Source organism: Cryptomeria japonica, chromosome 3, assembly GCF_030272615.1.
Source record: "Cryptomeria japonica chromosome 3, Sugi_1.0, whole genome shotgun sequence".
Taxonomy (NCBI): Eukaryota; Viridiplantae; Streptophyta; class Pinopsida; order Cupressales; family Cupressaceae; genus Cryptomeria; species Cryptomeria japonica.
The window spans coordinates 741,174,015-741,196,929 of record NC_081407.1 but is presented as its reverse complement, the minus strand read 5'-3'; positions in this window follow the sequence as shown (position 1 = coordinate 741,196,929).

Sequence of the window (22,915 nt, the reverse complement as noted above, 5' to 3'; positions counted from 1 at the left end):
AGAGGACACACTTTCATTATGAAAACAATAAATATGATTACAATACAATCACTTCCATTCTCCTATTTTCCTCCAACATAGCAGCACCTATGCACATGTGAACAATCTTATTATGCTTGTCACCTATCCTTGTTCCTACAAAGTAAATCTACATTCAAATATTATAAAGGATTCTTTGGATTTACTCTAGGCATGACCACCACCTGAATTTTTCATCATTAGAAGGCAAATGGATTTGGCATGTGATTTCCTTTAGAAAATTTTGGTATCTTATTTTGTTTCAGATCCATTAGGTGTCTAGGTTCATTTTGACTTCTACGAGCCAATTAGATTGTTGTATTTCCTCTTTGAATCAAGAGCATGTGAAATATCCACTCAGTTGACAAGTGGAACTTTATTCCATGGTTTTCTAAAAGTCTTTCATAGTCTTGATTGGCCCACACATGTTTGGGACATGTGGCATTTTGGCGAGGTTTCTTTAGCAATATCCTGTGGTTTGAGTTGAAACTTTCATGAGGCTTCCATGTGTCTTATCTCCAATGAGAATGTTATTTAGAAAAAATTCTCAGAGAAACATGACGATAAGGTGGGAATCTTTGAGGACTCCACTTTGTTCTTGTTCAAGTTCTCTACACATCTTTCATGTGGATCCTTCCGTAGGGCACCTTCTTCTGAACTCAAAAGTTTTCAAAGAGGACGCAAGAAACTTTGTTTTAACCTTCACAATGTGACGCACAGGGGAAAAATTCTTAAAATTTCTTCTTGTTATCTCTTTGGTTTTATGTGAGGCCTCCACATGGAAAATCCCCAAAAGGGATCCTTTCAACACTAGATCACTTGAAAGAGGAGATTAAGGCCACAATGATCATAATTTTAGTAGAAATGTAATGGTGGGAAAATGGTGAATGATAGATCAAGAGGAAAACTACCCTTTCCCTCAAAGAGAGATGAGAGTCTCACTATTGATTACCATTCAAGCACTTTTCACCATGTTACATTAGAAAGAGGAGAGGATAATTCACTAGACTCAATCTCTCCACACGAAGATGGTAGATGGAATTCTGAATGAATTGAGAATGCTAAGTTGATCCCCTCTTTTTTGTTTGATTTGGAAAGGAAATTGATTGGATTATGTAGTGCAAAAGTGATAAAGAACTGATTATAACTTGAGATCGAAGTATGGGATGAAGCTGTGCACTTGGATCTAGTAGTAAAATTTCGAGATGAATTCGCCCTACAAATTTGATGAAAAGTTGCCTAGATCATGTTGAGAACATACATGGTCCTCCAAAAAATGAAAAATTCATGAAATGAAAAGGGTTTTTCCGCCTCTGTAAATGAATCCTGAAACTGAAAGTACAACTGCACACCTAAAACCTACACACAAAAAAGAGAGGAAAATGGGTTGGGATTGGGGGTTTGCCTTTAGTTCAGACCCCAGTTTTGGAATTAACCAAGTAATGAAAGAAAGTACTTGCAAGTAGATGTAAATAAAAAACTGAATTGTAAATCACCTCAAGAGAGCTTGTAGTAGCAATATTGAACGAAATGTTTGTGTGGAATTGAGTGTTGGAATCAATCTAGTCTTCAATTGTTGAATCCTTGACTTGAATGCGACACCTAGCCTTGAAGGGAGACTTGAGAATGCTCAATGCTGGAAAATAATGCTAGAATGCTTGAATGCTCTTGAATGCTTGATCGCTTGTGAATTTCCGACTCATCCAACTTATCAAAGTTTCACTTATGAAAATGAGAGGATGATTGCCCCTTAGAAACATGTTGGTGGATTTGAATTTCATCATGGGCCGACATCAGGGGAATTTCCCGCCTGAGGCACAACCAACAATGCAACCTTAGGAAGGGTCCTACCCCAAATTAGGGTAGGGATAGGGGTGCCATGCCCTTTTCCTTGGAGGAAAAGGGTGCCACTCCCCTATCCAAGGGGGGGTAATGGTGCCATGCCCTTGTCCTACACCTTTCTCCAGGGAAGAGTGCGGACAGGGTGATGTAGAGGCCAAGGAAGAAGTTGTTTTTGTAAGTTGAGCAATCTCCGGTCTCCGATCAGGCTAGAGGATTCGAACTCGCATGCGTGAGGACCCTATTGGCTTGATGATGATTGCAATGTATTCATCATTTTTTGTCATTGATAAAACACTCTCTCACACACATATGATTATATTGACTACCGGTGTAACTTCAATTGTTTACTCTGTCAACCAATATGTTGGAGGTTATACCAAGAGGTTTATCTCTAACCGGTACTTTGTGTCAACCGCTATGTGCATAAGAGATAGTCTGTGATTATACTAAGCTGACATCAAGATGAAGATCCAGATAGAGATCAAGTGGAGATTTAAGGACAATGGTTCATATGTTTTATTCAAACCGGTATTTGATTGTTCCAACCAGTATTTGGTAATTTTGTGATGAGTTACCACATTTCGTGATGACTTACTTGCACTGACTGCTTGGTGGCAAATTTTATGATGAGTTATGATCACTTGTCCAAATACACTGCACCTAGGAAATTGTGTTATGATTTCTTAAGGCTGACATGAAATCATAAGGTCTATATATATTGACATCGCAATGAATTATTTGATATAGTGAAAAGTATTAGGTTATGTGTGAAAGGAAAAAGAGTTAAGTTGTAGAGTATGTAGAAGAGTAGTGTTGAATATGTTTAGAAGGATTTGATTAAACAAGTATTGTGCTACTCATAATAGATCAAAACATTATTGTTGTTTTCTAACCATTACAACATAATCAAATCCCCTAACTGGGTAATCTCTAAAAAGATTCAATGTATAACTCCTTTAACAGGGTGATCCATTAGTTTGGATTCAGAAATCCTCCACTGATGTTACTCCTAACAGGCTACTACCTTTAACAGGGTTCAAGCTTCTGATCAAGCTTTGGGATCTCTAACAAGATTTGCTCCTAGCAAAGCACTTTGTAGACCTTAACCAGTCAGTTATCTATTACTGCAGATAGTTAACTTGTGAGTTCCATCTCACTGTGGTTTTTACCTATTTGGGTTTTCCACATACAAACACTTGTATTATGGTGGATGCTTTACTTTTTGTGGATGCTATTATATCATTTTGGATTGCATGCATTGTGTTTAAAATATTTGTTAAGTTCATCTACCGGTTAGTGTTTTAAGTAGTTTTATTTTTGGTGTCACTGATTCACCCCCCCTCTTAGTTCTTTTCAAGTCCATCGATTGGTATCAGAGCCTAACTTCTTTGAGGTCTAATCACTTAAAAAGGATCCTTGAAACCACCATGGGGGACATGAGCTACTTCTAGATGGCTAGAGAGCTAGAAGCTAGCAGAAATGAACTTGAAACCCTTAGGGTCAAAATGAAAGCTTCACAAGTCAAAAGGAGAGAGATAACTGAACAAATATTAGAGATATTGATGAATACTAAGAGAGGGGGGGGGTGAATTAGTATGCCAAAAAATATTTGCACTTAAACACTTTGCAAGACTAATAGTAAACCGGTAAAATAGCTTAGCAGACAAACTGGTTAACACACATGCAAACCAAATAGCTAATAATGCATTCACCCACAAAAGCACAAACACCATAACACAAGAGATTTTGACGTGGAAACCCAAAAGGGAAAAACCACGGTGAGATGGAACTCACAAGTAACTATCTGCAGAATAGGAACTAGACCGGTTAAGGTCTTACAATGTTCTTTACCAGAATAGATCCTGTTAGGAATCTCAGTCTCTGTTAGGAGATATGTCCGATTAAAGACTACCTTGCTAGAGGATTTTAGATCCACAGATGTGAACCACCTTGTTAGAGGATTTACAAAAGGCTTTTGGGCCTACCCGATTAAGGGCTACAGACTTGTCAAAGATCTGAGTAATCAACAAGTGATTGATCTAGCTAATAGAACAAATTGCTTGATTAGATCCTTGATAACTCATTCCTAATGCATTCCAGCATTACTTCAGTCTTCTACACATTCATATTCTCTTCAACTCCTCTACCACCTTAAACCCTAGCAACAACATTAACTTTTCGCAACAACAACATTATCAACAACCTAAAACCCTAGACATGATGTCCTTATAAAGGAATTTGATTTCATGTCGGTCCAATAGGATTACAATCCAATTCCCTAGGTTCAATGAACCTGGACATACTTGGTAACGCGACACAAAAAGCACCGTTAAAGTGTCAGCACCATCAAACAATCGGTGGATGGTAACTCATCACAAAATGCCGATTGGTAACTCATCACAGAGTATTACTGGTTCATACAAAATACCGGTTCAAGCAAAATGCCGGTTGCCGGTTTGACAAAATTGAAGACTGGGAAAAATGTGTTCTATTGCTTTGGTCCTTTGTATCGCTTGAGATCCTTGAACTGCTTGGGGTCTACATACCGCTTCAGATTGGTAAACACTTTCTGCAAAACACCAATAGTCTAAGGACTATAATGCATCATACCAGTTGGAACAATTGCTGGTTGAGCATAACTCATACATACAAAAATGATCTCAATGCAAGTGTGTGTCCATCAATGACAATCACATCAGAAACATCAAAAATGCCAACAATCTCCCCCTTTGGCATTGATGGCAACACTTAGGAAAATAAAATTTTGACATCTAAGTGTTTTAGAACAAAATCATGCCATTAGCAAAATTGCTCCCCCTAAGCATATACACTATCCCTTTAACAATACAATGTATAACTATTTTGCACATAGAGATATTAGAGCATACATCAAAATTTTAAATACTAGATACTTCTCCCTCTTAGAATACTTCTCCCCCTTTGCCAACAATGACAAAGTATATCTGAAAAACCCTTGTTTCCATTTGGTATTAAAATAATAAAAGTTTATGACAATAAGGAATAAAACTTTTCAAAAAAATATTTAAAGTCCTGCAAGAATTGTTTCATAGATAAAGACCAGGACTCAAGTAGGGAGGTGGCTACTTCTTTCTTTGTCTACATCTGGGAGACCTGTTCTTCCATGGCGTCAATTGTGCTCATCTCCTGTGTCACTGTTAAGACATCCAGATTTAGATAGCACTTCTGAAGAATTTGTAGATGTGGGAGGAGAACCAGTTGTAGCTCCTGCAAATCTCGAGACCGGGTGCTGATCTCATGCTCCATTTTTGTTGTTTGGATGTGAAACTGGTGAACGGTTTGCCCATAGGCTATAAAGGAGTCATAAGGCGGCTTGAATGTGCTCATGTAGGACTGCAAGTCAGAATGAAGCTTTTTCTTCTGTGCAAGCACATCATCACAAAACAGATGGGGTTGGCAAATCTTGCTGAGTAGAAGATTCCCCTCATCCAGAGCATCCCTTATATCCTTTTGTGCTTTTTGGAGTTCAGTCCGGAGCCCATTTAACTTCTTCACCAGAGCAATATTTAGAGCCTTTTGATGCTCTTTCTTAGCATTTGCCTCTGATACCTCTTCTAAGCTCTACACTTGATCATCTACTACTATGCACAGGAGTTTTAGTTGTGCCAATGATGAGTCAGTACAGGGGAGGTTTGTACTAGGTAACAAATCTGTAAGAGTGTCCACTGCAGCTTGGATCACATCTTCCTCCTTCTTTCTCCTTAACACCTCAAGGTGTTCTTGAGCAACCTTGATGCTCTACAGTAGCTCCATTTCACTTGCAGACTAGAGGTCAATAGGACTGGTAAGGTCAGCCAGTTTGGGTTGACTACTGGTTGCCTTAGGTGTCTCCATCTGCATGCTTTTTGTCGCTTCTCCTGCCTTGTCTTCCTCTGTTTTCTTCTTTTCCGCTTCTCTTCTCTTTTCCTCTTCCTTCTCTTCCTCTTCCTTCTTCCTTTTCTCTGTTTCCTTCCACTTCTCCTCTTCCTTATCTTCCTCTTCCTTCTTCTTTACTGCTTCCTTTCACTTCTCTTCTTCCTTTCTCTTTTTCTCATCCTCTTCCTCTTTCTTCTTCCTTGCATATTCTTGTTTCTTTTTCTCTTCTTCCTCTTCTTTTCTTTTTTTTTGTTTTCTTCTTCTTTTCTCTTTTCTTCCTGTTTCTATTTCTCCTCATCTTCTTCCTTTTTCTTCTTCTCCACTTCATCCTTCTTCTTCTTCTCCTCTTCATCTTTCTTCTTCTTCTTCTTCTCCTCTTCATCTTTCTTCTCCTCCACTTGCTTCTTCACTTCCTTCTTTTTGTCCTCTATTTCCTTTAGCTTTACTTCCTTTTCTGCCTGCTTCTCCTATCCTGTAACTTACTCTGGTGTAACCTGAGTAGCTTCTTCTCCATCTAGAGCATCGACATCAATAGTGTCGATAGGTTCAACAACCGGATTTCCTTCATCATCAAACACTTCATCCGGTTTAGTTATTGCCGGTTCTTGATCAACCTTCCTATTGGCTTCAACCACTTTATGCATCTTCAAGGCTTCTAGAGCAAGGGTGTGTGTACTCTTGAGCACTTCTTTACCCTTCCATTCTAGTAACAAGAGTCTTCTTCTTCTCATGAAGAAGAGGCCTTTGTATTTGTTCATTACTTCGAACAGTTCCGAATTTGATACATCCGGAAAATATTTAGCAAATTTTATTTCTCTCGTTTGCTGTTCCTGCTCTATGAAAATGCACCATTTATTGTCTAAGGATTTATACAAAGAATCCGGTGTCTCAGATCTAATTTCTGAAGGTGACCGATCATTAACACATAAATACTGGATTATTTCTTTTTCAACTACTTCCTTTTCATCATCATTAAAGTCATCAAAACAATCAATCAAATCATTCAACACTTTTCTCCTAATGTTTTTAATTGTTCTTTGACAATGTGTCAAAGGTTTGTAGGAGGAGATGCCAATATTTACCGGTGCTGATGATGTCGGTTCACTTTTTGTCTTTTTCTTTGCTTGACGTGTCTTCTTTTGTTTTTCCTCAAACACAGTTTCTTCTGAGTCTAGAGAGGTATTCCTTGTCTTACTCTTTCTCTCGAATACTTTAGCAAGTGCCGCTTCAGGTTTATTTTTAGCTGGTGACCACTTAGTAACTACAGGTCTAGCTGTAGTAGCCGGTGCTGATGCTGAAGGCACTATTTTTCCCTTCTTCACTGAAGGTTCTTTTCCTTTCTTTTCTGAGGGTTCCTCAACCGGTGTTATCCTTTCAAGGTAGGTGCCAGTTCTTTTAGCCTTTGGATCAAGCGGTGAGGCAATAAGGGTAGAGGCATATCCTTCCAGCATATCATTCAATACCTCATAGCCCATAGGCACCACTTCCTCCTGTCTGGGCTCAACAACCTCCATTATGCATTGATCCACTTTGATGGTGAAACAGATATCATCTTCATATTTCTTGACAATATCACCTGATATTCTCACCCTCTGACTCATTTTGCATCTGAACTCATCAAAGTACTTGTTCAAAACTTCAGAGTAACTAGTTCCAACTACTTGAATGCTTTCCTTGATTTGCTTGGTTACCGGTTGGTCAGCAGACCACTGGACATCACCTACTCCTAGAAAATAGCCTTGGAAGTAAAAGAATAGCCCAACCAGTAGTTGTCCAAACTTGAACCTCAATGCATTATCCTATTTGATTGATTTCAGATTCAATAGGAGTTGCCTTTGCATACTGGTGCATAGGTCAAATGATGCATCCTCCTTGATCATCTGGTAAGTGACATTTACCGCTGTAGCAGATACAGAGTTAATTCTGCTGGCTGAGAACACTCGGTATCCAATCACCATACATGCATATTTCACCAGATCGTCCTTGATAGAATTGACGGTCATACCTTGTGAGTCGCTCACTGAACCGGTGAGCTTGGACATTTCAGTTTTGCTTACCGTCCTTAGGGCTGACACTTCCCCTGTATTACAAAAACCGATGACAACATGAATTGCTTGTGGTGTTATATCATGCATTCTCTCCAGGTACATCTTGTCACCATGAACTCTGCTCAGAATGATCCTAATGTGATTATCTGTGAAATCCTCCAGAAAATAAACATCATTGTGGAGCTTCTTCTTCTCCAAGATACTATACTCTGGTTTGATCTTTTTATCTTGTCCATAGAACAAACCTAGCTGTGAGTGAATTACTAGAGACCCTAGGTCTTCTATTTTACAATCTATATAATCTGAGATTCCCTCTTCTACTATCACACTAGCTGGAACTTGTGATAGGGCATTATATCTAGACTTGCATTGAATAAAGCTTGTTGAATCTACAAATGTACTAGAGCTAGTATGGGATGCAGAAGCCATGATAGAAACTGAAAACTTGAAAAATACCTTTCAAAAAATGTGAATTTAGGGCTTTTAGATTCTTCTCCACCTCGCACTCCATCGGTTGCCGAATCACCGCTTTGCGTTTTTCACTTAACCATTTGCAATTTGAATTTGAATCTCGTTCAAGGTTTCTTAAATTCTTAGAATCGTAGCACAGATTGCTTTGTCATCGCTCTGCACTTGAAAACCTCCTTCACTTTGAAAACTGAAAGTGAGAAATGATTTGAAAAATACTTTAAAACATATTCCTCACCTACCGCGATTAATGCTCCACCATTAGGGTGTAAACCCTAATTTGCCTTTTACCATTTCCGATCTTCCGCCTATTGATAGGTATCACATACTGGTTAAGGTCTTTTACCGGTATAAACCGGGGGTTCAAAACATTTCGCCGTTTGCTCCTCCTAAGCTTTTTTGAAGCTTAGTTTGTCGGTTCCATGATTTCCACACTAGGTGCAGAAACTAGTTCCTCTTGTAACACCGCTGGTTTCTTCTTCTAGGTTTTGTTCATGTTCGCTTGAACAGTGTCAACATCAATGTTTCCTTTCGGAGTGACCGGTATATCATCAGATATGTTCTTTCTTGATCTATAGAATCTGGCAATGTGACTCGGTTTGTTGCATTGATAGCAGACCAATCTAGGTGCTCTCCAAGGTCCATTATTCATGTTGCCATTCTTCCTTCTGCATGTTGCAGCAGTGTGACCATTACCATGATAGACCATATAGTTTTCTCTCCATCTGGTTGCCGCTTGATAGCCACCGCTTCTTGACTGATGATTGAAAGCATTAAACCGGTTGTGATTTCGGTTCACAAAAGGTTTAGGAACAACTCCTTGGGTCCTCTGAGGATATCTACCAATGTTGTTCATACCTAACCTGCATTCAATTGCTCTATGCCCATACTTGTTGCATGCATAACAGTTACCATTGAATCTATAGGATCTAGGCTTATCATTTAGGAAATAAGGAAAATTGTTGTAAGCCTTACTCCTACACACATTTGCAGTATGTCCTTCTTTGAGACAGTTAAAGTGAATAGGTTTAAACTTTTTCTTACCTTTATCCTTTAATGCTGGTTATTTCTTTGATGTTCCAGCATTTGTATTAGAGGTCTCACCTTCCTCATGACCGGAATAACCAAGTCCATTGGTATTCTTTGCCGGTTTGGCAGATTCAAGCTTTTGCTCTAGCTTGACAGTACTCTTGTTGAACTTAGCAAGTATTTCCTTTGACTCAGAGAGTTCTTTGGAAATAGCAGCATTTGTTTCCATCAGGTTTTCATTCTCAGAGATGGCAATGTTTAGTTCTACTTGCATGTCTTCCTTTTCCACTTTACTCACATGGAGTTGAGTAGTTAGGGCATTGATCTCTTGCTTCATCTTGGAGATTTCATGATCCTTGTCTTTGACCAGATCTTCAGCTTTCCTCTGGTTCTTAAGATCTTGGCACATTCGAATAGTCAATCCTTCCAATTCTTTTCTCAGGTTGGAATTGGATTCATTCAACTTTTCTACTTCTTGAATCAGGGCTTCCATGTTCGCTTCATCAGAGGAACTATTTTCAGATAGCTCCATCAACTTTTCTGCATGTTTTGTCCTTTTCGCTTGAGATGCCTTGTATTTGACCATAAGAGCATCATAGGCTTGCTCAGACTGAGTGAGCCGATGAGTAAGTTCCCTCAATGTGTATTCCCCCATATCTCTTTCCAAGTGGTTAAACTTATAGAAAGATTGGCTCTGATACTAATTGATGAATACTAAGAGGGGGGGGAGGGTGAATTAGTATGCCAAAAAATCTTTGCACTTAAACACTTTGCAAGACTAACAGTAAACCGGTAAAACATTTTAGCAGACAAACCGGTTAACACACATGCAAACCAAATAGCTAATAATGCATTCACCCACAAAAGCACAAACAGCATAACACAAGAGATTTTGACGTGGAAACCCAAAAGGGAAAAACCACGGTGAGATGGAACTCACAAGTAACTATCCGCAGAATAGGAACCAGACCGGTTAAGGTTTTACAATGTTCTTTACCAGAACAGATCCTGTTAGGAATCTCAGTCTTTGTTAGGAGATAAGTCCAATTAAAGACTACTTTGATAGAGGATTTTAGATCCACAAATGTGAACCACCTTGTTAGAGGATTTACAAAAGGCTTTTGGGCCTACCCGGTTAAGGGCTATAGACTTGTCGAAGATGTGAGTAATCAACAAGTGATTGATCTAGCTAATAGCACAGATTGCTTCGATTAGATCCTTGATAACTCATTCCTAATGCATTCCAGCATTACTTCAATCTTCTACACATTCATATTCTCTTCAACTCCTCTACCACCTTAAACCCTAGCAACAACATTAACTTTTCACAACAACAACATTATCAACAACCTAAAACCCTAGACATGATGTCCTTATAAAGGAATCTGATTTCATGTCAGTCCAATAGGATTACAATCCAATTACCTAGGTTTAATGAACCTGGACATACTTGGTAACATGACATAAAAAGCACCGTTAAAGTGTTGGCACCATCAAACAATCAGTGGATGGTAACTCATCACAAAATGCCAGTTGGTAACTCATCATAGAGTATTACCGGTTCATACAAAATACCGGTTCAAGCAAAATGTCGGTTGCTGGTTTGACAAAATTGAAGACTGGGAAAAATGTGTTCTATCGCTTTGGTCCTTCGTACCGCTTGAGATCCTCGAACCGCTTGGGGTCTACATACCGCTTCAGATCGGTAAACACTTTCTGCAAAACACCAATATTCTAAGGACTATAATGCATCATACCAGTTGGAACAATTGCCGGTTGAGCATAACTCATACATAAAAAAATGATCTCAATGCAAGTGTGTGTCCATCAATGACAATCACATCATAAACATACAAAATGCCAACAATCTGATAATAGTTCTTTAGATGAAGCCAATATTGATTCTTTAGTAGAAGAAGTTGAAAAGTTAAACAATGAGAAACTGAATCTGAGGAGAGAGCTAGAAGGTATCACTATCCACACGAGTCAGGAATTGGAAGCCAAAAGAGCTGCTGAAGATCTTATCAAGGAAAGAGATCAAGAGATCACAAAGATCAAATGGGAAAGTGTCACTATATATGAGCATTTGATTGCTGAAAGAGAAGAAAAGGAGAACCTGCAGTTAGATCTTGAACCGACATCATCTCTGAGAGAGAACCTATCAAAACATAATGAAGATCTCATCAAACAACTTACTGAAGCCAATGAGAAATTGGAGAAGTTTAGTAGAAGTTCTACCATGCTGGAAGAACAAATTCAATCACAAAGAATGAAGGGTGATATCTCTAGACTTGGTTTTCACAAAACTGAAAAAGGTGAATCCTCCGGTACAAAGAACAAATCTACTCCTAAGATCAACAAGCCTATTGATAAGAAGGTCTTTAAACCTGTTTGTTTTGTTTTCCATAAACTTGGTCACACTGCAAATGTTTGTAGAGACAAACCTAACAGAAATGCAAGTTACAATACTAATGCTAGGTATGTGTCCAATAAATTTGAAGGTCATGTTGCTTCATATGTGGAATGTATGGACATAGATTTGTTGAATGCAGATATGGAGCAAACAATCCTATACCACACATGCATCCAAGACCAAATGGTGCCCAGATGAGGAATTTTAACAACCGGGTAAACCTGAAATGGCAAAGACCCTATGACAACCGGTTTAGTCCATTTGAGATGGAAAAGATAACAAATGTTATATGCATCATCTGTAATAAATTTGGTCATGTGGCTATGAACTGCAGAAGAAGAACATGAAGAGGAAATACAGGACCTTGGAGATCATCTGGTATGACTTGTTATCACAGTAACAAACCGGGGCACTTAGCAAACTTTTGTAGATCCAGAAATAGAAAACTGGTCAATTCTTCTAAGGATCAGAAAGGAAAGCATAAAGTTAATGTTGAAGAAACCATAGAGGAAATGAATCAGATTTGGAAGAAGAAAAGTGATGACTCACCTGGAGAAGAAAATGTTCCTTCACCCAGTGAAGAGAACCCTACACCGGTGACTTAAGCCTTTTTAATATGGCTAAGGGGAGCTTAATGGTTAAAATACCTTCAGACCCCTTGAGAAAAATGAGCAGGAAAATAATTTTGAAACATGAAATTTTGATAACTTTTTGTTAATATGTTATCAACCGGTTTTCCCCTTGAGCGGTGAAATTAGGGTTTGTAACCCTAAACGAGCGAGCATTTAATGCAGTAGGTAAAAAGGATAAAAGTGAGTTTTACTTTGTCATTTTTACCCTAATGCATTCAAGAAATAAATTTGAGCGTTTGTTGAGATGAGAAAGATTGTTTTGCTGTTAATTGCCGAATTATTTCATGATTTGTGAAATTAAGCTGAATTGAAGGCTGCAGAAGGTCGAACTAGTGTGCACTTGGTGATTTCAACTGGTAAACAAGGCAACATGCATGAAATAAGGTATTTCTTTGAACATACTACTTTGAATCTTTTTCATCTAGAATGACATCAACTTCAAAGACTGTAGAGAGGTTAATGATTACTTCTGATCCTATGGAAGCTGTAGAGGCAAAACAAATTGTATCGTATAATGTATTGTCACAAGTTTTGAGTGGAGTTGTGATCAAAGGTGATTTGTCTAGTTACATTGACTGCAAGATAGAAGATTTAGGATCTCTATACAATTACACATAGTTGAAATCACTTTGTGATAAGAACGGAAAGATTGAAACAAAGTACGCTAGGGTTTTCGAAAAGGGTTTTCATAATGTCGCTTACTTTCTTGAAGATTTCAAGGATGAGCATATCAGAATCATTTCGAGTCGAGTTCATGGAGAGAATATGTATTTAGAGATAACTCACATAATAACTACTTGGAAGCCATTCAGGCTGTAACTAGTTATTTCTCAACCGGTGAAGTACCTGTTCTTAGAAGAATTTCAAAAGACATGATATTCTCTTTAAACGGTTCTACTTCTGATAAGCGTGCCTTTTCTATCAACAATATTAGAGACCCTGCAGTGAAACTAGCAGCAATGGTAATAGAATACCGAGTATTTTACTCTAGTAGACTTAATAGTGTTCCATCTGCAGCAATTCATACTACTCACAGAATGATTGTTGATAATGAAAATTATGATCTCTATGAAGCCATCAGAAGGCAATTATTTCAAAATTTGCAATCAGTTAAAAAGGATAACTGTCAAAAATTCAAGTATGGTCAACTATTGGTCGGATTATTCTTCTATTTTCAGAACTTTCAACCAGGAATTGGAGACATTGAGTGGTCAAAGGACTCACCGGTCTCGACACAAATTAAGAACAACATCAAGGCTGTAAAGAATACTTTCCTTGCTGCCATGAACAAGTATTTTAACGAGTTCCAAAAGAAAATGAGTATGAGAATGAGACTACCAGAAGAAGTGGTAAAGAACTTTGAAAAGGATATAATCTTCACTGTTACCACTGATTTTTGCCTGATACAAGCAATTGAGCCAAGAGAGGAAGAAATGGAAGACATGAGTTATGAGGTAAACTATGATCTACTGGTTGGTTATGCTAATACCCTATTAGCATCACCTAAAGACAAAAAGGAGGCAAAATTGGACATTGTGGTAGTCCAAGATGCACCTGCACAAACCAGTACTGCACCTGTTAAAAGTGCAAGAAGAAAGAATAAAAAATTTGATGAAGCATCTCCAGCAAAAAAAGAGTACTAGTGTTACCTGGAGTGTTCTAACAAAAAAGGAACCGAAACCCAAAGTAAATATTAAGAAGGAGACAAAGAAGAGAGGCAAAAAATTAATTTTGCAACCAAACTCTGAGGGAACAAATTCTGATGAAGAACCAAAGAAGGCAAAAACAACTGGCAGATTATCCAAGAAGGTTAAGGAAGTACCAAAGGCAACTGTGCTTATTGATATAGCATCCTTCAAACCAGAAACCCATTTCAAAAGAACAATGAAGACACTAAGGAAGAATAGGTTTGCCAATGTAAAAGAGCATTTTGATTCCTTCATTGAAAATGAGAAAGAGCGAGTGATTCAACATGTAATCACTCATCTGTGTCATTACAATAGATATCCACATGAAGTAGAAAAGGATATCCCAAATTCTTTGTACACTATTCTTTTGAATAAATGGGAGGAAGTTATTAAATTAGAAAAAGAAATCATTGATGAGGTATTTGTACAATATTTATTTGAATTTTCTAAGGATGATATTAGTGCCTTAGTTGCTTGATACAAATCTCAGTTTACATTCAAAGCAAGAAGACTGAAGTTACTCAGTGGAAAGAAGGCAATTGTTGAAACTAAGACTCATCAAATAGCCCATGAGATCAGAAGAATGGAAGAACTCATCTAATCCTCTATGAATGATGATAATGTTGCTAATGATGTTAATCGACTAGAAATGGATGAAGAAGAGATTATTCAACTTGATGAGGTCTATCCTCTCAAGAAAAAGGATGAGTCCATTATTCATGTTATTGATGATGTTCAGGACACAGTTGACCTATCTGGAGATAACATTGCACTAGATATGGAGCCTCTTGCAAATACTGATGTACAAGCTACCTTAGTTGAACAACTGGTAACTCAACTAAAAGTGGACAATCCACCGACAACAAAACAACTGGAGAAACCCCAATCTCCACCGGTCATTCAAGCTATTCAGAAGGAGCCTACTGAAAATATTGTTACACAGTCCTCTGAAAAGGAAACAAAGAAGAATACAGAGAAAGCAATCATTAAGGTTGTATCCCCTGAACCAACAAAGCAGAAACAACTTGAAGAAGATGATGATGATTCTCTAAGTATCTCAGGACCTATTGACATGAACAATTTGAGCGCATCAGAAATGATGAAGATTGCAAATGCCATGCAATCTAGAGCACATAAGAAGAGATTGAAAGAGCAAAGGGTTGAAGCTGAAACAATTCAGACTGCAGTAGATATTTTATCTCGTCTGCTACCAGAAACATCTACAACACATCTATCTACACCTATTAGCAAACTTGGTCAGTTAGTTGCAGATGCATCTGATCAAATTAAGTCACTAGAAGATGCTGCTCAACTGTATGTTGAAAAGAGTCACAAGAAGAAATATGAAGAAAAATCGGCAAAGGATATTGATAGTGGCAAAATGGCTCTATCACACAATAAAAGTATGTTGAGTAAAGCTATTGACACAGGAGGAAAGTATCTTGATTCTACCTCCAATGTTACTTTCTTTTATTCTGACATTTCAAAAAGTCAAATTGAAATAGAGCAAGAACTGGAAAGGATATGCAAGGCATATGTCCCACTCCAGGATTCTATACTTGCCTTTAACAAATCTGTAGATGATTTGCATAATAGACTGGACGTCTATGATAATGAGAAGGCAAAGAGACTCCGATCTCTTAAAGCACTCAAAAGTCAGCTCACATCACAGGTAGACATACTTCAGAGAGCCCACTCCAATGCATAAGCTATTCTTGCAACCCTTGAACTTGCACACTGGATTCAATGGAAGAATTTCTTTCACAACTGCTGTCTACGATTGAGTATACTGAGAACATATTGGAATTATGGGAAAATGCTTTGTCACAAATGAAGAAGAGGTACAATGATATTTTTATGAGATTAGCTAATACAAGAACTTTTAAGTTATTGTTGCATATGCTGAACATTTTGATACAAGTTTTCTATATATATATATATATTTACCTTTTCAATTTGGAATTGTTGTCAAAGGGGGAGTAGAAATATGTATGTGTGTTTTTGAAATTTTGTATAATGTATGCATTAAGGGGGAGCATGAGTAAATGAGTAAATTTTGTTGTGTATGCACAATTAGCGGTATCACTCTAAATTTTTCTAAGTGTTGCCATCAATTCCAAAGGGGGAGATTGTTGGATTGATGATGATTGTAATGTATTCATGATTTGTTGTCATTGATGAAACACTCACACACACACATATGATTATATTGACTACCGATGTAACTTCAATTGTTTACTCTGTCAACCAATATGTTGGAGGTTATACCAAGAGGTTTATCTCTAACCGGTACTTTGTGTCAACTGATATGTGCATAAGAGACAGTTTGTGATTATACTAAGTTGGCATCAAGATGAAGATCAAGATGGAGATCAAGCAGAGATTTAAGGACAACGGTTCATATGTTTTATTCAAACCGGTATTTGATTGTTCCAACTGGTATTTGGTAATTTTGTGATGAGTTACCACATTTCATGATGAGTTACTTGCACCGACTGCTTGGCGGCAATTTTTGTGATGAGTTATGATCACTTGTCCAGATACACTACACCTAGGAAATTGTGTTATGATTTCTTAAGGCCGAAATGAAATCATAAGGTCTATATATATTGACATCGCAATAAATTATTTGATATAGTGAAAAGTATTATGTTATGTGCGAAAGGAAAAAGAGTTAAGTTGCAGAGTATGCAGAAGAGCAGTGTTGAATATGTTTAGAAGGATCTGATTAAGTAAGTATTGTGCTACTCAGAATAGATCAAAACATTCTTGTTGTTTTCTAACCATTACAATAGAATCAAATCCCCTAACCAGGTAAGCTCTAACAAGCTTCAATGTATAAATCCTTTAACAAGGTGATCCATTAGCTTGGATTCAGAAATCCTCCACCAAGGTTACTCCTAATAGGGTGCTACCTTTAACAGGGTACAAGCTTCTAATCAAGCTTTGGGATCTCTAACAATATTCACTCCTAGCAGAGAACTTTGTAGACCTTAACCGGTTAGTTATCTATTACTGCAAATAGTTAACTTGTGAGTTCCATCTCACCGTGGTTTTTACCTATTTGGGTTTTACACGTACAAACACTTGTATTATGGTGGATGCTTTACTTTTTGTGGATGTTGTTATATCATTTTGGATTGCATGCATTGTGATTAAAATCTTTGTTAAGTTCATCTACTGGTTAGTGTTTGAAGTAGTTTTATTTTTGGTGTCACTGATTCACCCCGCCCCTCTCAGTGCTTTTCAAGTCCATCAAACCCTAATGCAATTGAAAATTGCTAGGGTCGCAATTTTATGACACTACAAGATCAAAGCACAATTAATTGAAGAATTGATGAGACACATCATCTAAGTTGAGCCATATGCTTTTTTAATTTGCATCATTTCATTGCATGTTTTCATCTTGAATAAAAAATCCAAAAAAATCATAAAATTCAAAAAGTCCAAAAAAAAAAAAAAAATCAAAATTTTTCTCTATACATTCTTGGAAAGAAATCTCTCATACTTTGTTTCTCACACTCTTGGCTCTCAAGCTTTTGGCTCTTATTGTGAATACTTGGCAATTATCTTTCAACAACAACACCATCTCGAGCTTCGTTATGCTCTTATCTCAAGAGGGGGGTTTGGTTGGAACACTTTGTCTTCTCTCTTATCTCTCATCTTGCAACATTGTATGTCTTGCATTGTTGTATTTATGAATGTATCTATTGTCTAGGTGCATTAGCTTATCATTTTTATCATTTATCTCATATCTATTGCAATAGGGGTTTTCCTCCATTAAATGAGGCTTTTTTCATTGCATTTATCATTCATCTTGCATCTCATGTAGTAGGGGTTTTCCTCCATTAAGCGAGGTTAGTTTTTATTACATTTAACTTTTTATCCAATCTATCTATTTGGTTTCCCATGGCGGTGGAAAAACCAAATCAAGGGCTTGACTAAGGAAAACCCCTATACAAACCCAACATTTTCCCCTATCTTTATGTGCGTAGGTGGTTTATAGGTTCTGCATGGCTAAGGGTAAATTCTGGAGCATTTTGGGAACATTCATAGGTATTTGTTCATATAGATGATAGCACGGTGCATAGACATCCCCGCAATGTGCTAACATCCAGGACCCGAGATCGAATAGGTCCTCTAGTGTAATTTGTTTGTCATTTCTTCATTTCTATAACATTCAAAACTTTATTAATTTATTATATGTACTTTGACATTCTTTAATCTCATAGGTATAATCTAGTGTTTACTTTATCATTATATTTTCATCCCCTAGCTCACCTTTAGCACCAATTTAAGTGAGGTAGCAACAAATACTTTGTTCTCTATGATTTATCATCTTAGAGGTAACAAATTCTCTCCTCTACATTTTTGGTGAGCCCAACGTGAATGCCTCATGTTGAATATTTTTCTTTTAGAATTTGGTGCATTTGAGAAGGCATTTTCCAAAGATGATTTTGATATGTTAGATGAGGTCTTAGATGATTTGTTAGAAGTATCTCCTTCTAACTGAGATGTAAGAGATAGTTCTTCTTCAAAATCCTTTTCATTGAAAACTGAAGATTCCGCAATGTCATTGTTGTCTTTGTGGCTCCACGAAAGCCTAAGAGACCATGCATTTATGTGATTGCAACTAGTCCTTCTCTGAAGAAAATTAAAACCATTGGTGGGAAAACATTCAAGGGAGATGCTCGTGATTTGTATACTAGGTTTATACAATCTAAACAACCTTCCTACAATACTAGTGATCATACATATAATACAAGGAGAAATAAACATCTTGATCAACCACAATCTTCTTTACCACCTTCTCAACCTAGTCTTCCTCAAGCACCTCTACTTGTTGTCAAGCGCCCTAGTGGCTATAATCTTGTTGAGCAACTTAAGGTTACTCTTGATAAGATCTCACTATATGATTTATTTCATACTGCTATGGTGTATCAAGGTATGCTACAGGAAGCCTTCCAAAATATTTTGTTGCCTTCTACAAGACCGATGGATGTAAATGCATTGATGGATCATATTTGTGCAAATACGTCGAATATTACGTTCTATGCCTATGAACTCCTGCCTCCAAAAGTAAAGAACTTGGTTGATCCTTTGATGATAATTGTCCATGTTAGTGGTGTTGGTATTAGATGAACCCTGGTTGATACAAGCTTTGCACTTAATATGTGTAGATTAGATTTGTTGCCAAAAATTTAGGTGTATCCAAATGCCTTAACAATGTCTTCTTTATTTATTTGAGGTTTATATAACAAAAAAAAGGCTTATTTGGGAATGGTCATATTGTCCTTGAAAGTTGGACCGATCACCATTCCAACTCTTGTACATGTGATGTTAGGTCCTTTATCTTACAATATTCTCTTGGGTAGACCATGGATTCATACTTTGGGAGTTGTTTCTTCCACACTTCATGACTCAGTGAAGTTTGTGGCAAATAATCAAGTGGTTACAATCAAGGTTGACCCTGATGTTATGCATCTGTATCAAATAGTGGTAGTAGGTCAAGCCTTGGTTACACCCTCATTCCAGAATTATATTCCAACGTTGTCCTCTATAGTGACAACCACTTCTGTCATGTCTGGTGCAGGAGCACCTAAGAGATCAACAAACCAAATGAAGCCAATGAAGACAATGAAGACATTAGGAGATGAGAGGATGATGAACAAGATCAATTATTCCATATTAAAGCCTATTATGGCTTTTGGCAATTCAAAATGTATCAAGTTGGATAAAATTGTCAAAGTTGCAAATTTGTCCTAAAGGACCCAAAATTTGAATGTAATAGGGTTAGATGAGTTTTGATGTTTTGAATAAATGTAATAAGGCCTGAAAGGTCCAAAAATGTCAATTAGGAGTGTCAAGTTATTGCTAAGATGAATAATGTAATATTTGAAATTCAAAATGCAATGGCTTGTTAGTAAAATGGTGGGAATTAGTTTTTAGGGAGTTTTAACCCAAACTAATCCTCAAAACCAATTGGAAATGGTTGGGGAAGTTATTAGAAGGCTATATAAACCTTTTTCAATTCCTTGTACGGACATGGGAACCTGTGTACAGACTGGAGCAGCAAAAAGGCAATAAAATCCATATTTTCAAGCAATTTTAAGGAGTTTTTGGTATCATTTTGTTCATTCTTTGATTGAAAATGTCATTGTGATTCATTGAAGGACATATTTACATATTATTTTCCTTTATTGAATGCTTGGTTGAGGGTTTTGTATCAAACTCCATTAATTTGCTGACTGCCCTAACAATTTGTGAGGTTTTCTTTCAAGTTTTGATAGGATTAACATGAAAATCATCATTCCATGAGTGTTTCAGGCCTAATACTAATGGAATGATCTGTTTCTAACATGTATCAATAGTTTTGACATGAATACATGCAGAAAATGAATGATTTCTAGGTGATCACCATGAGAAGTTGCAAGATTTTATGAGGAAGTTGGTGGCTAAGGAGTAGCAGCAGGAGATCCGTCCATTGGAGGTGGTATTTTTATGATTGCTTTAGTTTTATTATGCCAATGAAAAGGTGAATCAATCATAAATTGGTCAGAGAAGTGATTGGAGTGTGGATTTTGGTAAAATCTCACTTTTTGAGGCTTGATTGGTGCTACGTTGGGGTTTGAGTATAAGGGAGAGTTTTAGATTGAAAGTAATTGCATATTTTGGAGTTTTGAACCATTTTATAGGACTTTTGAAAGTTTGGGAGTCAGGGAGAACAAATAAAGTATACTTCCTTTGTAAAAGTTGCATTTTTGGGGTCTAAAACAGAGGTACAGTCAAAAGGCAGCATATATTCTCCAAAGTAACCTATACTAAGTTTCTAATATGTTAAACTAGAGCCCAATGGGTATCTGAAAAACTAATTTTCTTGTCTGATGTTTTGGAAAAAGTTAGAGTTATGATCAAAAAACCTCCAAAATAGGGCTAGTGGAGGGGCAACTAGGCCTAGAAGCCTAAACTTGAGTTTTGTTGTTAAAACACACATTTGAATCATAAAACCAGTTGAATCCTTTTATTTTTAGAATAACCAAACACCTTGATCCATTGGAGTTAGTGGGGTAAGTGTTTGATAGGTTTTGACACCTTTTAGCCTCTTGTGTGCTTGTAAGCATAGTGGGGATTGAAGTCTTCAAACCTTGTATTTTCCATATAACTATAAAAGTTTGAATCCTTGTGAAACCCCCACCACCTTCTGCATCAATTTCCCTTAAAAAGGAAATTCAAAAGAGTGAAGAATTTCCAGAGGAAGAATCATCTAAGAAGCAAGATTCCTTGAAAGAGGATCCTCCTAAAACAGACGTCTTGAAGACACAAAATACCGAGTCTACCTTTACTAAATCATCTTCTAATGAATCACTTTCTCTATATAAAGTGAATTCATGTTTAGGTGATGATTGGGGTTCTTTATATTTCACTGATTCTCATGTTTGTGAGTATAAAGTTAACCCTGTCCACCCAAGGTTTCCTAAAATATCATTCACCTCAGCTACAAAAGATGATTATGCATCCATAAAACTAGGTGATGCTTATCATGTTGATCATCTCTTCTATACTAAACCTCCAACTTTCAAAGACTTGTGTGATATTTACAATCCAGGGTATGATTTTATATCAAAGCTTGGTTATGATGGTAAGGGTTGTGGACCTAATGAACAAGGTATTCAGATTCCTTTGGAACATGAACCTCATCATCATAACACTGGATTGAGATATCAACCTACATCTTGCAAAGCTAAACCATGGTTAACTGTCAACATGGTTTTTGTTGAACCTCTTCCTCTTAAGATCGTACATCCTGAGTATATTGATACTATGACACCATCAAACGAAGTTCATTTGGACCTCTTCCCTTCAAAGGAGTCTTTAAAGGAATTCTTAGGTGTGTTTGTCGAGTTACCTTCTTATTATCATAAATGGAGATTCCCATATTGTTTAAATGCTCAAGCATACTTTGGAGATTTTGTTGTGTGTTAATAAAGAAGCTTCCTTATCCCATGATGAGGAGAACATATCTTCATCTCATCCAAAAGACTATAGTGCTCTCCTTAATGGAAAAACTATTGATGTTGCTATGGATGAAAAATCCCCAGATAAGGTTATCAAAGTTGGAAAGTGTCTGTCCTCAGAGGAATCTAAGGAATATTCAAACCTCCTACACCAATTTCCTAATATCTTTGCTTGGTTATATGAGGAAATGCCATGGATTGATGATACAATTGTGGTTCATATTATTGTGCTAAGTCTTAATGCCAAGCCTGTAAATCAGAAAATACAAAAGATGAATCCAAAGGTAGCCATGTTAGTCAAGACAAAGATAGAAAAGTTTTTAAAGGCTTCTTTTATCCATCCTATGGACTACTCTCCTTGGATTTTGAACATTGTTCCAGATGGTAAACCTGATGGTCGAATGTGAATCTATATTAACTTTCATGATTTGAATAAAGCTTCCCTTAAGGATGACTTTCCACTCTCAAATATTGATATGATTGTCAATTTAATTTCTAGTTACACTTTTCTCTTTTTCATGTATGACTTCTTGGGTTATAATCAAATTTGCATTAACCTAGAAGATTAGTACAAGACTTCTTTCCTGATCCCTTGGGGTACCTTTTGTTATGTCATCATGTTGTTTGGGTTAAAGAATGCAGGAGCAACCAATCAATGAGAAATGAATCTCATATTTCATGATTTCATCCATAAGATTTTAAAAGATTATGTTGATGATATCCTTGCGAAGTCTATTATCTATCAAGATCATGTCAAAAATCTTCGATCTATCTTTGAAAGGGTTTGATTGTATAAAATGAGACTAAATCCTCTTAAATGTGTTTTTGGCGTGTATGCTAGAAATGTTTGAGGGTCTATCATATCTTG